We start from the raw sequence: 17,875 nt of genomic DNA, 5'->3' as shown, positions 1-17,875 counted from the left end.
AAAGTGAATTATTTGGCGGAGAGCTTCAGAGAAATCTGCAGATCAGCAAAACAAACAGCTCTGTGACCGACGCGGCTGTGGTGAGTGACATGTCAGACAGCAGGTGTGACACCGCCAAAATAAAAGCATGACAAAGACACAAATCCACTGTGTGGGTCCAATGAGCAAGTTCAACAACTCTTGTTTCGTACCAGGTTCACAGGTTTCTATGTACATTATTTTATTCACCATGTAACTATTTATTGTGTACAACTTGCTACTCTTCTTTTACCTTCTAGTTTTATTTTGTTTGACATATTTTAATAAAGTTATTTTTAGGTTTTTTAACACAATAAAGTCAAAATATGTTAATATATTAATTAAATAGAAAACAGTATCTTCCACATTGTAAAAAAGCCAGATGTGTGTGTGTGTGTGTGTGTGGGGGGGGGGGGGGTTCTGCACTAAAAAGGATCTTCACTAAAAAATGATGCGTCTGTGATGCAATGAAACTTCTTTCTTCGTGAATTGCAACTATTTTACAACCAGAAAACTTCTCTCAGTGATCCAAGAGTCAAAAAGTACCCGAACAAAAAATACCCGCTCAGCAACAGAAAGCCCAGCAGCTGCACAGAGAGCAAACCCTCTGACCATAAGAGGAGGTGAAGCATCAGGACACCAAGTCACACAAACACAGAGTTCATAAGAACGAGAGTGTGATGAGGAAATACACCGTCATAAATCTGTAAATCTGTAAAGATGGAGGTTAACTTCTGCAATGAAGGTAAATGAAGCAGCTTCAGAAGATTATGTATTTAAATGAGTTTAAATGATTCACATCTATGAGCAGCAGAAGGTGAGGGAGGAATATTTAATAAACGGGTGGGAGAGACGTTGTATGTGAAAACGTGGAGGCGAGAACAAAAAGGAAAAAAACACACAAAGAGACTTAAGAAACAGACATCGGAGACAAAGAGGGACTGACGACGGGACGGTGCTGCAAGACGCTTCACCAAAGAAGGAGATGGAGTTTGGAGAGTCTAACAATACACACACACACACACACACACAAAGAGTGTGAAGATGGATGGTGAATCCTGAGAAGACGGAGGCAGCTCAATACAAACACATTACTGAGAAGTGAGAGAGAGAATTAACAGAAAGATAGAAAGTTATTCAGCAGATGTCAGAAGTGTGTCTCCGTGGTGTGTTTGTCTTTAGAAACAGTTTGAGCTATCAACAGATATCACCATGAAACTTCACCACTTCATTACTGACATTAAGACAGTTGTTTCTTGTTTTACAAGTTTTCTAAATTCTATGTTTAAATATGCAAATTAAATGAATTTAGGAGAAAATCTACAGATGCAAATAAACAAAGTGGTAAAATATGCTGAATGTGTATTTGGATGTTTTCCTGACAGTAGTCTGAAAAAAAGAAATGTTCGGAAAATCTCTAAATTGATCAGTGCAAGAGGAGCGATGTTTTGTTTAGTCTTAATTTAATTGTGTAAAGAAGTTCTTAATTTAAAAGAAGTCATGAAACCACGAGTTTTTAGAAAGCTATGGTTGGTAAAATCGGGACTCTCTGGATGCAATTATAATTATGCACAATTAAAACCTTCCCTCTCCTTCACTTCCTGGTCGCGAGGCTCAGGGTTAGAGGTCACTCTATTACAGAGGCCCGGTTGGATGTAAATCCTCTTGAGATCTCATCAGCTGTCGAACGCTGAGCTCCCCCGAGGCTCCATTGATCCCATTGATCCCATTGATCCACTGGTTGTCATTAGAGCAGACGCATACAGCGGAGTCTGACCAGTGCAGACGTTCTCCCACTGAGGCTTCCAGAAGATGTGTTTGACTTTATTCAGAATCTTTATATCTTCTTGTTGAGATGATTATGAAAAGTCGTATTGACATGAGCGTCGGATCAAAAACTCTTCAATCTAAAGGAACTAAACTAACTCACTTAATGAGTAAGAATATCTCAACTCAAGACCCAACTACTAGAAGTTTATGGACATAAAATGACAATGTTGTCCATGACTCTGGAAAAAAAAGTGAAACAAATTGACCAGGAGTTAGGATATTTTATTCATATGTTTATTGTGGCAGACTTAACTTTTTCATTGAATAAACTTAATTTGTAGAACCTTCAGGTGAATTCTCGGGGCGTAACGATACATCGATATGGATCGATTCAATGATCATTGATACAAATCATGGATATATATATACGTATATGGATATGTATCATGGTACAAAGTAAAAACATCGATACACATCGACGTCAAGCGTCCACGTTTCCAGTTTCACCGTCTGAACCGCAGCCACCTGAGGCCCTCCAGCCATCACAGTTAATAAGGCTTAAATAAGATGTTTACCCGCTGGTTTGTGCAGGGCTGGTATTGTATTTACAACAGTAATACTATAGTATTTACAAGTGCAGCAGTGGTGGAGTCAAACCTCGGTATTATTAGCATCAACCTTTACAGGCATGCTGCACTCGGTGAGGGGGAAGAGAGAGTTCGTCTCAGCAGAGGAACACAGTTGGAAGAGGAGATGGAGGGAAGTGGAGGACAGATGAGGGAGGTGGAGGAATGCTGCGAGGGAAGGACAGGAGCAACAAATAAAATCAGATAGAAGAGGCGGAGAGGGAGCCGTGAAGCCCGGCAACTGGGGACCAGAAAAGGCCCTCAGCAGAAAGACGAAGTAAGAGGGTCCTCCAGAACGCTACGAAGAGCTGAATGCGCTCAAGTGTTCCAATTTAACTCCATTCACGACTGTGTGAACGTTAAATCAGTGGCCGTCTGCCAATCTCCAGCTCTGACACAAATAAATAAATAAATAAATAAATAAATAAATAATCGGGTCAAACAGACGGAGCTGTTCATGTCCGGGGAAATACACAAGCGAACATTAGAGGAGGAAGTGCTCGAGGGGGGCTTCATTTTGAGCGTCTGATCCTCGAGTCCAACAGCAGAGGGGTTTGAGGAGAAGCTGGAAATGTTTCGGGGGAAATAAACCTATGAAAGAAGGGTAAGTATGAGGTTGCAAAAATAAGTCTGGTTGCATGGAAGTCTATGAGAAAATGACTCTACTTCCCTCTTGATTTATTACCACAGTAAACATTGTAAACATGAGTTTATGTCTCAATCTCTAGTTTCAAGTCTTCTTCAATACAGCATGATGTTCATTTAGTACATTATGGTCCATTTAGAGTCAAACAGATGATTGACAGGTCTCTACCAGAGCCGTATACGGCGTCTCTACGTCACTCCTCAGTCCAAATATGGTCACTTCCATTCGCTGGTTGCCCAAAGTCAAGATGGCGACGGCGAAATAGCCGAACTTAGGCTTCAACCAAATAAGACCAGAAAAGACACTGTGCATGTAAAGAGTCCAATGTTTCGCCTACATTGATACATTTGTGGCAGCCTGATATTTGAATACATTTGAGAAGTTTTTATTGGATTTAACAACCTGTAGTTGTGCTTCCACATTAAACATTCTGTGTGCAGACAGAACCTGCACTGACTATGATAGAAATACATGCAAGAACAATAATAAACAAAGGGCACAATCGCATCTACTAAAGCCAAAGTGTTTTATCGTGCATTGTGGTGCCGGTTTTCCTGCCGTGTGGCTTTTAAGTCAACACTTCCTGTCAGTCTCTTGTGTGCTGCCGGTAACGCCCGAGCCGAGCCGGGGATGACGGCGTCAATACATATCGACCCTACGCTCTGCGGGCTCTTGTTTCAGTCACACGGGGTCGGGTCAGCGCGGCGTGGTTGTCAACTGCATCCTGTCCATTCCAACCTCCACCTTCAAGCTGAAGCAGCTCTCACATCTGTCACTTTTAGACACATGACTATAGCATGGCCGGGTGAATCAGTTACTGTGTTTACAGAGAGTACAAATACACTTGACTCAAACATATTAAGAACGTATATATTGTGAGAGAGAATCACTTAAAATTTAGCAATAATGCAAATTAAAGTCTGCCATGTTACCTTGCATGACAAGTAACACATGTTGTTTGTGTTATATCTCCATGTGCATGTATACAATCTAATCTAGAAAGTGACCGTAACGAGACAAAATTTATTTGTTTGATCGTGAGAAAAAGACTGAGGGGGATGAGTATGATCTGGAAAGTAATCAATTACAATCAAAAGTCTGATAAGTGAATGTTTGCATCACAGTTACCGTAGTTAAAAAGAACCAAAACTGAGAAACTGAAAGAACATATGTCAGTGATCTTTTCCCACCGCATGCCAAAAGCAGTGCAGATTGGAGCTTGACCATATGGTTGAAATCAAAATCAAATATTTGTTCAAAACAAGAAGCTTAATTTCGCAGTATTACATCAGACCAATTGTGTCAAACTAGAATATAAATAAACTATTTTTCCAATCACAGCATTCTCATAACTATATATTTTGAACAAAAATTATTTGTAGAATGATATAAGCTCATAGCATCACAGTCGGATTTCTCTGCAAATGTCTAGTATTAGTATTGATTAAAAAGATTAGACCAAAACTTACAATGAATACAATAAATACAATAAAAGGTTGAAGTAGTGCTTTTGAAACTGGCTCTTTTTTTGGAGACAAACTCTACGTCTACCTAACAATCCTCTGTTCCAAAAGTTCCCAAGTTAATTAAAAGGTTTGTAGGTTTCATAATCTGCCAAAATACACCATTAAATTCAGCGTACGTTCTATTTTTGTGCTGATTTTACAGACTTCCGCTTTGCCTTGAGCTTTTTTTCAAATACCGCAGGAAATTTCAGGGTACAAATGCTTCCAAGACTTTTCTTCTATGTGCTCCTCCGCATGATAACCGACCTGATTTATGTTTCACTCCTGAGGTGCCTCCTCGTTGACTCCACTCTCGATTTGGTTTTCTAGGTCAGAGCGGAGACAAACAGCGTCGAGCGAGGAGCAGATCCAGATTGGATGACTGTGTGTGTGTGTGTGGAGGGGGGGGGGTCGTTTTGGATCCATTTCTGGTCTCTGGAGATATGGCAGCCTCCAAAACACTGGAGGACTCTCAGTGTGTGTGTGTGTGTGTGCGCATGTGTGTGTGCGCATGTGTGTCAGCAGGGGGTGGACGGTCCCTCGAGATGCACCGGACCCCGGGGATGATGGCAACAATCCTGAAGCCCATCTGTCATTCACACACATGCACTCACACCAATTAACCCGCGTTTGCTTCGACGCGCACCCTCCCAAAGTGTCAGTCATTGAGCCGTGATGCGGCCGCGGACATTTAAACCCAATAAAGCGTGGAACATAAACCAAATCTCAGACACCTAGGATTGACACGGTGGCACCTTCAGCTCGTACTGTGAAAAGTGAAGCTAAAGGTCATCGGCTGCAACCGCAAGTCTCCTCGACAAGTCACAGAACACACACAGAAAAACCCTCCAGACAAACACGGGAGTGTCGGAGCTTGTGTTTGCTAGTATGTGAAGGAACGCTCGAGGCAAAGTGGAAGTCTGTAAATTCAGCACCAACATAGAGCTGAATTTAATTGTCTATATGTTAGACTACGCAGATTATGAACCCTCTCTTTTAGAGATTTTCAATGAAGATATTTTCCAGACACCCACAAACCTCACGAAACAGCACCATCTTACCTCCAGCAGTTCAGGAAGTCTGAGCCATATTTTTTTACTATTTGATTAATAGTTCAAAAGACAATCCTCTTTTAAACAGCTGACTTGGTTGAGTTGGCTAAAACAACATGCTTTGGTTTTGGTGCGACAAGTTGGAGAGGTAGGCAAATGCTTCTTCAGAGGAAACTTATTCAAGGCTGCGATGACATTGCCTCAAGTCTGACATGAAGCGGATAGGTAGGTAGTTAGTTGACTCATCTGTTTCACTCTCTAACTACCTACCTACCTACCCAACCAACCATCTACATACCTACTCAATCAACTAACCCACCAACCATCTACCTACCTACCCACCCAACCAACCAACCAACCAACTATCTACATACCTACCCAACCAACCAACTACCTACATACCTACCCAACCAACCAACCATCTACCTACCTACCCAACCAACCATCTACCTACCCAACCAACCATCTACCTACCTACCCAACCAACCAACCATCTACCTACCTACCTACCTACCCAACCAACCAACTACCTACATACCTACCCAACCAACCAACTACCTACCTACCTACCCAACCAACCAACCATCTACCTACCTACCTACCCAACCAACCAGCTACCTACCTACCCAACCAACCCACCAACCATCTACCTACCTACCCAACCAACCAACCATCTACCTACCTACCTACCCAACCAACCAACCATCTATCTATCTATCTATCTATCTATCTATCTATCTACCTACCTACCTTCCAACCAACCAAACAACCATCTACATACCTACCCAACCAACCAAGCATCTACCTACCTACCCAACCAACCAACCAACCATCTACTGTATCTATCTATCTACCTACCTACCTACCTACCCAACCAACCAACCAACCAACCAACCATCTATCTATCTATCTATCTACCTACCTACCTACCTACCCAACCATCTACCTACCTACCTACCTACCTACCCAACCAACCAACTACCTACATACCTACCCAACCAACCAACTACCTACCTACCTACCCAACCAACCAACCATCTACCTACCTACCTACCCAACCAACCAGCTACCTACCTACCCAACCAACCCACCAACCATCTACCTACCTACCCAACCAACCAACCATCTACCTACCTACCTACCCAACCAACCAACCATCTATCTATCTATCTATCTATCTACCTACCTACCTTCCAACCAACCAAACAACCATCTACATACCTACCCAACCAACCAAGCATCTACCTACCTACCCAACCAACCAACCAACCATCTACTGTATCTATCTATCTACCTACCTACCTACCTACCCAACCAACCAACCAACCAACCAACCATCTATCTATCTATCTATCTACCTACCTACCTACCTACCCAACCATCTACCTACCTACCTACCTACCCAACCAACCAACCATCTATCTATCTATCTATCTACCTACCTACCTACCTACCCAACCAACCATCTACCTACCTACCCAACCAACCATCTATCTATCTATCTATCTATCTATCTATCTATCTATCTATCTATCTATCTATCTATCTATCTATCTATCTATCTATCTATCTGCCTACCTACCCAACCAACCAACCAACCAACCATCTACCTACCTACCTACCTTCCAACCAACCATCTATCTATCTATCTACATACCTACCCAACCATCTACCTACCTTCCAACCAACCAACCATCTACCTATCTACCTAACAAACCACCAACCTACTTGCCTGGCTGGCTTCCTACCAACCTAACTAACTACCTAATTAACTACACTGACTATCCAATCCTAAAACCAGTGTCACCAAGGACAGGAAATACCGAAGACTAAGTTTTATCAACTGAAACACCACCATCTAATAAAGGACGCCAAATGAAAGCACTTACACCATTACCAGCAATTAGACGGCTCCCCTAGGACAGGTGCTTTCGGTAACCGAGTGATAAGTGTTTTTAGATACCTTAATTGTCTCCCTGAGGTGACACAGCTTCTGCTGCAGCTCCGAATGCTGACTTTGTTGTAAATACATGGGTCAAATCAGCTGGTTGAACTAGAATAACTAAAGTTGTAGTTGTTGTCAGTCATGCACCCATCTCTTTCACCTCACACAGTAACTCTCTCCTTCCTATCTCCCAGTTTGAAACACTGCAAGACCCTCAGCAACAAACTAACAGTACACAAAGAAAATCAATAGACCATAGTACGATAACAGCGAGTTAATCCCCCATTCTTAGTATTTTAGAACATACTTAAACTGTATTTACTAATTTCAGATTTGTTAGAGGAGAAAAAACATTTAACATTTGGTTCACGATCATAATACGTACAGTAAGCACGTTGAAAGGGCATCCTTCACATTTAAAAACGTGCACAGCACATAAATCTCAATCAGTATGCAGAGTGATGATGGTTGGTGGCTACGGTAACGCTGAGTCAGATATCTATCCCAGCAGGCCATCAGAGAGAGAATGTGACACTCGATGACCTGCAGTCACGTGGGATTTCACTTTGCTGGAAGGATCAATGTGAGCAAAAGGATTTGATTTGACGAAGAGAAACAGATAACAGTGTGAGCTACAGCACGGACCAGGGAGGAGGTGCAGAATGACTTAGACCGAGATAAAAGAGAAACATAAAAAGGTTCAGAGGGAAAATGAGGAGGAAACAGGAGGAACAAGCATGGTAGAGACTGTCAGAGAGGGTGGGGGGGATGAAAGTACTGCCTCCTCTGGTTACGCAACGTGTTGACGGTTCAAGGTGTCACTGAGCCTGAACGCCATCACCTTTTTATAACCCAGATCTCGTCCAACACGGAGATCGTGTTTCTTTTCATCTTGTGGTAAAAGGCGGCGGTCGAGACGTTAAAGTTGGGAACATCACGGCTGGACAATCATGTACAACTTCCTCAGCTCCACTACAGTTAACGGTTTAGTCCTTTCACGTGTCGGATGGGTTTTTTCTGATTCATTTATTAATTGTTGAGTCAGAAAAGTGAAGTCCTCAAAGTCAGTTGTTTGTCCAGGCCAACAGTCTCAAACCTAAAGATGTTCCAGAAGCTGAAACCAGTAAATATGTGTTTTCCCCCCAATAAATCAACTTATTGTTTTATCATTAAGGCGTAATAAAGTTTGTATTTTTGGTTTGAATAACTGAGCCTGTGTTGTACATGTGTACATATTAAATATGTCCGTTCCGCACAACGTAATTGGTTGATGCCTTTATTGGCACAAAAAAACATGTAGATTTTCAACCGTGCATTTAACACATTCTGTGCAAAAGTATTCATTACAAAAAACTGTTAATATATTGAAGTGCGAAGACCCGAAGGTGGACTGGTCTCTGCTGGAGTCTGAGCTGAAGGAGTTTCTGGTGAAGCTGCGCGATCAGATGACGAGCATTAAGAATAACTCTATAGAAATAGACCATCTTCTCTCTGATGGTCTCGTTTACTGATGGAGGTCATATAGAGGATCAGGACTAAACTGAGACTGGTTCACAACCAGTTACAGGTTCCTCACAGTCACTTTAAGTCCAGAAAGGTAACCAAAAGTTGGACTTCATTACATCATTATACTGTCAAAATGATTCCCTCATACTGGTGGTCGTAGTCTATGAACTGAAACCTCAGTGGGTGCTTGTGGCATCACGTCTGCAAAACTATTTCACTCGATCAGCTCGACCAGTGGAAGCGATTCCAAAATCCATCACTCATTTATCTCTGTGTGTCTGCGGTGGTCCGATGGGGGGGTTGTGTTGCCCTCGAGGCGTCGACGCTGTCAGCACGAAGCTGTCATCCCTCTGACATCAGCGAGGAACCAGGCCACGCTTATGTAACCAACCAACGCAGACTGGAGGCGTGGTGATATTCTCTCTTTTTTTACCCAGAATCCCACGCGGTGGCAGCTCTCTCCACTCATATTCAATGAGTTCAGCTGACAGCCTCAATGAAAGTTTGATGAAGCCCCAGATACTGTATGCCCCCCCACACACACACACACACTCTCTGCAGAGTAAAGAGTAGCTACAGATCCACTGATAAATAATCCTCACGTGAATGACTCACTTCATGCCGTCATGTGATGTGAAGTCTCTCTTTCTCTCTCCTGAAAACAGTAACCGATGACAATCACAGTTCAACGTTCTCAGGACTTCCTACCCCCCCCCCCCCCCCCCCCCGTCCTAAATCTCTCTCTCTCACAACAAAGCAACACACCACCGCGAAGACTCGGACCGCTGGACATCAGCCAATCGCCCTCCATCTCCACGACGTAAGAGGGATTTCTTAGCTTAGCTTAGCATAAAGTGTGGAAGCAGAGGGAGACAGCTAGCCTTTCGTGAGCTGGCAACGCGTAAGTAGACGTGTTTTTGAACTTGGGAAAGAGCCGGGCTAGCAGTTTGCCCCTGCTTCCACGCTTTATGCTAAGCTAGGCTAAACGCATCCGGACTCCATCATTGTACTTACGAAGCGCAGGCCTGAGATGAATCTTCTCATATTACTCTCAGAGAGAAAGCCAGTGAGTGTCTCAAAGTGGTGAATTAATCATTACATAACAGTAAATGAAATGCAACAGTCAAATTCATACAGCTTCATTAAAAATATCATTAAATAAAATGCACAACTATGTTAATGTTGTGTTAATGTTAACTAAATGTTAAGCAACATCGCGTTACTAACCGTAGACGCACCGGAGAGAGACAATGGCATTTAATCGCAATGAAACGGATAAAAATGATGCAGAAATATCTACAAATAATAGTTCTAAGTACTCTAGGTGACCACAGACATCATCATATCTGATATGTAGCGAAACATGTGGGTCAAATAAAGCCTGTGAAGCTCTTTATGCATATCTGCCATCCACCCTCACACACACACACACACACACACACTTAGAGCCCATAACCTCTCAATCCCTTAGCTATATGCAAATGTTGTTTATAAAAATAAAATGCAAGAAAGAAAACTTCAAACAAAACATACTGAGGAAAACGCCTCACAGCAAAAACACAAACATACAATTAATATTAGTTAATGCACGTGCACACACACACACACACACACACACACAGCATGACTTGCAGCTGTGTGGAGGGGTGGGGGGGGGGGGTTGTGTTGCCCAGTAGTCAGCTCCTTGCAGCCTATTTTTATCCTTAATACCACAGTAAACCAACACATGCCTGCTGCCTGATTAAACCTTATAGTCCCTGTGGGCAGCAGCACAAAAAGCCCCCCAACATCCGATAGGGTCGCAAGTGTGTTTATTACTCTGTGTGTGTGTGTGTGTGTGTGTGTGTGTGTGTGTGTGTGTGTGTGGTGCATATCTATGTGCATGCATATCTATTTTTCTGATAAAATATGTGTCAGCACTTTACGTCCGGCTGATTTAACCCCATGCTGGAAAGCGCGAACACACACACAAAAACACACTAACACACACTTCAAAGCTGCAATGACTCCTGCTGGCATGGACACACGCACACACACATGCTCAGAACATGTAAACACTCGCACACTGAACCTGAATGTGTGTCTTACCATCGGCTTGGCAAGAGAGGCGAGACGAAGAAGAGGGCGAGGTAGAAGCCAGAGGGCTCGTCTCCAAAAGCTCCTCTGATATCACACATCAGTTAAAAATCACAATATGTCACAACCAAACTGGTTTTGTAGAGCACTTTGGATGTGGTGGCTCATCGCCATGAGGAATACGAAGGTTACAAACACGCTTGTTTAAAAGAGTCTCAGTTCGATTCTTAGTTCGGCTGCCAGTAATGATTTCTTATTTTATTAGCGATTTCATAAGTCTACAAATTAGAAGAGATTTATTTTGACGGTGTCCTAGCTTTGTCGGAAATAATGAGCTCCTCAACTGAAGTAAAAAATATATATTTATAACATAGAAATAAGTTTATGAAGCTTCAGAAGAGTGCATTTTTTGCGTAAACAACTGTCCAAAAATATTGAGTTTATTCCGACATAAATAAGAGAAACGGGCAAATCCTCACATGTTAGAAGCCGGAAACGGAATTGATGATCAAAATTTGGAAAAGGGGAGAAATTAGCAGAGGGGTATTCAGTCGGTTGCAATCTGCAACCGCACCACTAGATGTCACTAAACCCTGCACACACCCTGCACACACGCAGGAAGTAAAGGTTGGCGGGAAACGAGTGAGGAACATGTGCAGGAAGAAGGTTGTGAAGGCAAAGAAGAAGACGTGGAAGAACCAAATGTAGGAAAAGAAATCAAAAAAGGCTCATCAAGGTACTACAATAAATATGAAGTGTGGATCAGTCCCTCTGACGGGGTTGTGTTCCAGTCTTTCACGTGTCAGCACATTTCACTGCTTTTATTGAAAGTGACTCACAAGCACGAGGTGGGAAGGAGTTCAGAGAGAGCGTTGTAGCTCTTTAAGGAATGAAACCAGACCCACGGACGGATCATTGGGCTTCCTGTTAGACGTAGACAATGAGTTACAAGCGGCAGCGCGCTGAAGGCTGCGATAACGACAGAAATCACAGCCTCGCTTTGAGTCGAACGTCTCCGTCTGCCCACTCACATAAATTAAGTGAGGGCACTCGTGCGACATTACACTTCGGTGGAACATTTTCGATGTCGCACACGTTTTGCTGGGAGACGTCGGCGTTGCATTTTCCTGATCGGCAAAGCGTGAAGGACACGGGAGTGAGGAAGTAACCACACGGTGCTGCAGCTGACTGCAGGCTCGGTGAAGTGGGAAACACTGGTGGCTGTTAATCCGTGTTTGCACTGAAAACAAGGGTCATGCTCAACCAACATTTTCTCTGACTCTTGTCCTTCCCTTCCACACACCACTGCAGGGCTCGTTAGATCACAATTTCCTCTCCAGCCGCTCAGAAAAATGTCACACACTCGGGGAATATTCAACCAATACTATTGATCGGCCGATAAAGGGCGCCAGGCAGGGAGGAAGAGACTTTCCAACGACATAAACAACGCACCATGAAAAGGATTAAAAAAGGACAAAAACTCCCACTTTTCCATTAAAGAGTTTGTATGATATCTTATGAAAAGTCAAGCAACACGCGTCAATTTCCGCGAATTATCTTTTCAAAATAAACGTCCGTCTTCACAGGAAACAAATAATTTATGTTTAGACAACAAAACGACTTGGTTGGGTTGAGAAAAAGTTCGTCATTTGGGTTCAAATAAGTGCCGTAAATACATTACGCAACGTATGTGACAAATCCGGAATAATTGTCCAAATACTTGTTTGTTTTCATTTATCATGTAGTTATTTCAGTCACATGGCATCTTATCAGAAAAAGGGGTGAAAATTAGTAAAATTCCTTCATAGAATGAATGAATGCAGGCAGAAACCTACCAGTCTGAAGAGTGAACCAAAGCTTCATGTGTAAAAGCTGCATTCTCTCTAGTGTCCACCAGGGGGCGACTCCTCTGGTTGTATAGAAGTCTATGAGAAAATGACTCTACTTCTCTCTTGATTTATTCCCTCAGTAAACATTGTAAACATGAGTTTATGTCTCAATCTCTAGTTTCAAGTCTTCTTCAATACAGCATGATGTTCATTTAGTATATTATGCTCCATTTAGAGTCAAACAGATGATTGCCAAACTCAAAGCTTCAAAATATCAGTGCCCGAACCAATGACTATGTACACTTCTTATATACAGTCTGTGAATGAATGCTGATAGTAACATTTCCCACTGAAGACAAAAGCCAGATGTTAAGAGGGTTGTTTTAGTCCAGTGGGTAAGAGGTGACAGTGAAACACACACACACACACACACACACACACACACATGTAGAGACAACCTGTGGTGAATCAACATCAGCTCAACATCAGCTCCAAACACCGTCCGTTTGGAATGCCTCCTCTCTTTCTCAAAAAGGCCTCGCACGTACATACCAGGGCTCCCATAAAGACACGGCGCTGTGATGACGCGGTGCCTCCTGGCACAGTGAAAAACAACATCTCACAGAGCCGGATTAAAACAAGCCGGGCCGGGCAGAACCACACAACCCAACGAGGACGGCCTGTGGTGTAACCGGAGCAGCAAAGAGGCGTTGCCTTTGACCATCAGCGTCCATGTGGAAAATCGTGATATTGAAGGGATATTATTATTAAGGTGCATTTAGCTGCAAGAAAGTTTTACTTTCCTCATCGACTCTTCGTTGATGGTTTTTAAATTCAGCAAAAAAAGTTTTAAATGACACAGAGCCCATAGTGACATCAGTAAATCCATAGTTTTTTCCGACTAACAGTCCAAAATCAAAATATATTAAATTTTCAAAAAAATAAAACTGAGAAAAACAGCAAAATCGTTAAATTTGAGATGAAAACATTCCGTATTTATTATCATTCCGGCTCCAATTTGGTGCTTTCACTGCTCTAAATAAACAGTTTATTTCACAGACGTCTCCTGTACTGCTACTTATAAACTGATGCCAACTGCTCCATTAAAACGAGGGCTTTTATTGCAGCAGCATTATCACAACACAGATAATTCTATCCCCCCAGAAATGTAAGCAAACAGTCCTGAGGTGACTCCTGATTCTTAACAGCAACCCACAATGTGCACTTTTTCCTGCCAATAAACATCTTCATACATTTTTCTGTTCGTGTTTATCTCGTTTTGGGATCAAACTGTTTAAATCTTTTCCAAGTTCAGCCTCAACTGAGAGGCTATTACGCGTTTCATGCTCCAAGTTGACCAAACGTGTTTACGGGCAGAAGCAGTCGGCTCATCGCGCCGCATTAAAATCCTCATTTCTGCAGGATGGAGCTTTACTCGCTGCGGGACCCGGGCCTCCAAACCGGCCCTGGCACAGTCCGGTCCTGTGCCGACGCGAGAAGCAGCTCTGGTGTGAAACTGGAGGGACGCCGGCAGGGCCGAAGCAGCGTGTACGCCCTCTAATCTGTGTCCGTCGTACAGAGAGGAGCTGGCAGCTCTTCATCCAGGGACCACGAACTAATTAGTGGAATGAGCTGCATGGAAGAAAGGCCAGAGTCAGGCTTCAATGGCACCAGGATGAGAACAAACGCCTCAAAGCAAGAAAGCATTTGACCTAAAAAGAAATGTACTTGATAGGATAACTGAGGTATTATCCAACCTGGACCTCCGGTTCTGAAGAGTGAAGCCAATGCTTCATGTGTTAAAGCTGCATTCTCTCTAGTGTCCACCAGGGGGCGACTCCTCTGGTTGTATAGAAGTCTATGAGAAACTGACTCTACTTCTCCCTTGATTGATTACCTCAGTAAACGTGAGTTTATGGTCTCAGAAGCAGTTTCTTGGGTACAGGTAGGAAGAGAAACCCTGGTCTGTATCGTCCGACAGGTGTGACCCCGCCGCCCCCCCCCCCCTCGTCTCGGGATGGGAAGCGACCGACATGCCAGAGTCCATTTCCTCCGCACAGAAACCTCGTTTTCTGCTGATTTGAAGTTGCTGTCAGAGAACAGAGCAGCCAGTGTTTCTCAGGAGTGCGACGTCGAGACAAAGCGGTGGCTGTGTTGGAGCAGAACTCGCGACCCCCTCGACGGCACTTTCCTCACCCACCGACCCCTCCCTCCCTCCATCCTTCCCTCCTTCCCTCCCTAGGGCCGAGCACTCTGCTTCACCCCGAGCAGACTGGCATGAAGATCACACCATGAAGATCATTAAAGGGGAGACAGAGGGAGTGGGGGGGGGGGGGGTTTGTTGTTGCCGTTGCCTCGGAGAAGAATGGGCAAATATGAGGGCGGAAAAACCCTGCAGAAGTGATGTAGTTGCTGCTGAATGATTGTAAATGGAATTGCTTTTGCTACGATGCATTACTGTGAAGCCGACAGGGAGAGACGAGCTGTCGGGTAGTCGGACAGCTCGGGGGGGCGGGGGGGGGGGGGGGGGGGGGGGTCGAAGAGGTTCCCACACTGACTCAACACACTGATTCACTTTGACTGATAAACTAAATCACATTTCATGTTTACATGAATTCACTGAATCACACAAACAGTTTTCTATCAGGTAACAAAGTCATTTATTGTTTAATTCTATTTTATATTTTCAAACAGAAACTAAAAACCCATCTATTCAGTCTGGCTTTTATAATTGTATATTATTTTTATTCATTATTACGTCTGAGTTTTAACAGTGTCTTTTGTGTTTATTACTATTTATACATATTTTATTTCTTCTTATATTTTGCTCAAATATCAATACATTTGGTGATATCATTTATTCACTTATTTTTCTCAACTTAATTCAGTGTGCATTATTCTCATCTTCTCTCCGATTTCGTCTCTTCTTCTTAAACTTCAGTAGTTTTAATGAACTGCGACTTTCTTGACGTGTGAAATCATCTTTTAAATTGACAAACATCATACGTGGAATTAATGGCACAATCCAAATCAAATTAATATTTCAATCCGGACCTAAGCGGTCGACCGACCGAGCTGAGAAACCCTCACTGGTGCCGTCCGTCTGTCTCTAACATCCTGCGATCGCTTGGCTTCAGCCCACGATGCTCCTCTGACACCTTGGCCTCCATCTTGAAATGACTCAGATGAGAGCGTCTGATCCGCTCACACGCCTCCTCCCGTCATTTCACTCCCGGCGAGGCTCCGTCGCCATCTTTCTGTCACGCAAACGCTCAGCGGATCTGCACCGTAAAATCCGCTGAAGCAAGAGCAGGTGGGTGGTTCAGTTCGTGTTGCCCAAGGGCACTTCAACAGGGATGCGCTTCAACGTTTTAAAACCTGATCGATGGAAGCTGCGGGCTGAGACCCTGAAGTACACGTTTAACAGCACTCTGTCTACTTTTAAGACCAACAGAACGTAAAACACCACTAAATCATTAGGAGACGAACACAAAGGGGTTAAATGTGAAGATTTAAAGGTTCGCACCAATAAAAGACATAAAAAGCAGATTTGATTGCTTTCCTCCTCAGGAAATCAATTTAAAATGCACAGATATCTCGGTAAAGATGAGAGTTATAGTTTTGGTACATCTCAAAGTTAAGACCACATTACCCATAAACCCTGCGAACTGAGAGCGATCAGCATGTAGTGATGGTGTTGGTTTCAAAGTGGCGGCTGCTTTAGCTAAACCTTACTTTGAAAGAAAAGGTCATTATTCTAATTCATAAGATAAGTAGACATATTAAATGTGCAATATAGTTCTCTCTCTCTCTCTCTCTCTCTCTCTCTCTGCTGCTCTCATTCTGCTCCAGCTGAACACCCACTCTATTACATGGACACACACACACACACACAAACACACACTTAAAGGCACTGTGTGTGGGGGGGGGTGTGTGTGTGTGAGTGAAAAGAGTGAGTGTAATTGGATGCAAAAGAATGACAGAGTGCAATGTGTATTTACAGTATGTGTGTGTTCAACAAGTATAAGAGTTATTATTATGTGTTTGTTTCGCAGTGACCGTGCTCGAAGCTCATTTCACCGGGTGGAGGCTAAAATTGCAATTAACTGAAATTGCATCTCCAAGGGCTGAGTGATATGCAGACATACACCAGCCGGTACCTCAGATTCTGACTAGTGAAGCCAAAGCTGAAGTGCCTCAAACCTGCATTCTCTCTAGTGTCCACCAGGGGGCGACTCCTCTGGTTGTATAGAAGTCTATAGAAAATGACTCTACTTCTCTCTTGATTTATTACCTCAGTAAACATTGTAAACATGAGTTTATGTCTCAATCTCTAGTTTCAAGTCTTCTTCAATACAGCATGATGTTCATTTAGTACATTATGGTCCATTTAGAGTCACACAGACCATAAAGCAGGGGATGCTTTAGGGCGGGGCTTACAGTGATTGACAGGTCTCTACCAGAGACGTATACGGCGTCTCTACTTAATATGGTCACTTTAGTTCACTGGTTGCAAAAATACAAGATGGCGACGGCTAAGAGTTAACTGCTTCTGTTTGTATCACCGTCTCTCATTTCACTCCCCGACTCATCACGTGGAGCCGACGTGTGTGTGTGTGTGTGTGTGTGTGAGTGTGTGTGAGTGTGTGTGAGTGTGTTCATAGCGCTCTCAGCCTACATCAAACAGCAGACATGTCATCAAATCAACAGACAGAGAGAGAGAGAGAGAGAGAGAGAGAGAGAGAGAGAGAGAGAGAGAGAGAGAGAGAGAGAGAGAGAGATACTGAGGAGAGAGAGAGAGAGAGATACTGAGGGAGAGAGCGAGAGAGAGATACTGAGGGAGAGAGCGAGCGAGAGATACTGAGGGAGAGAGAGAGAGAGAGAGAGAGAGAGAGAGAGAGA

At 43.3% G+C, this 17,875-nt stretch overlaps 1 protein-coding gene across 3 annotated transcripts in view; it reads right to left on the bottom strand.

Moving 5' to 3' along the window:
* The window catches only part of cttnbp2 (cortactin binding protein 2), a 65,883-nt gene that overhangs the window by 31,366 nt on the left and 16,642 nt on the right, over window positions 1–17,875 (bottom strand). The gene's annotated exons all lie outside the window — the stretch shown is intronic.

This window comes from Melanostigma gelatinosum (genome assembly GCF_949748355.1).
Source record: "Melanostigma gelatinosum genome assembly, chromosome: 1".
Taxonomy (NCBI): Eukaryota; Metazoa; Chordata; class Actinopteri; order Perciformes; family Zoarcidae; genus Melanostigma; species Melanostigma gelatinosum.
The sequence above is the reverse complement of the archived record's forward strand: the minus strand, read 5'-3'. Positions and strand labels throughout refer to the sequence as shown.